The sequence below is a fragment of the Alligator sinensis genome, unplaced genomic scaffold (genome assembly GCF_000455745.1).
Source record: "Alligator sinensis unplaced genomic scaffold, ASM45574v1 scaffold468_1, whole genome shotgun sequence".
Classification (NCBI taxonomy): Eukaryota; Metazoa; Chordata; order Crocodylia; family Alligatoridae; genus Alligator; species Alligator sinensis.
The window spans coordinates 856,665-857,324 of NW_005842087.1; positions in this window are offsets into that span (position 1 = coordinate 856,665).

Consider the following 660-nt stretch of genomic DNA (forward strand, 5'->3'; position numbering starts at 1 on the left):
CGGGAATGCCCCTATCGGAAAGTTGGTGAAGGTGAAAAGAAAAGAGAGGAGAGCAGTGGACTGTTTGCTTTTGGAAGGGATTCAGATTGAAGGGGACCGGAGGCCCGGGAGGGAAAGATAACCCAGATCCCAGTGTCCCCTGACGAGCCTCTGGTTAAAATGCAACTAGGGAACAGAGATGAATTGGTAGATTTTCTCGTCGATACAGGTGCTGCCCATTCCATCTTAGCTAAAAAACTGAAACCTTTAAGTAAAAAGACCTTTCCGGTGGTAGGGGTCACAGGGAAAGCAGTAACATGATCCTTCCTACAGCCAATGACCTGTAATCTTGGGCAGGCTGAAGTCACCCATCAATTCTTGTATATGACAGACTGCTCCATTCCCCTTTTAGGGAGAGACCTCCTCTGTAAATTGCAAGCTACGTTGTCATTTCAGGATGGGCAAATGTTCCTGACTGTGCCTCCTGAAAAGGGGTGGCACCTGCAGGCTTGCCTTCTCGGCCTTCTCCGAGAGGAAAGTACACCGGATATTCCTCAAACCCTGCTCGATGCTGTTGTTCCGTGGGTATGGGCAGGTCACCGACCCGGGAAGGCTAAAAATGCTGACCCTGTAAAGATTCAACTTTTGCCAGGGGCCCAGCCTCCATGTGTGAAACAATAT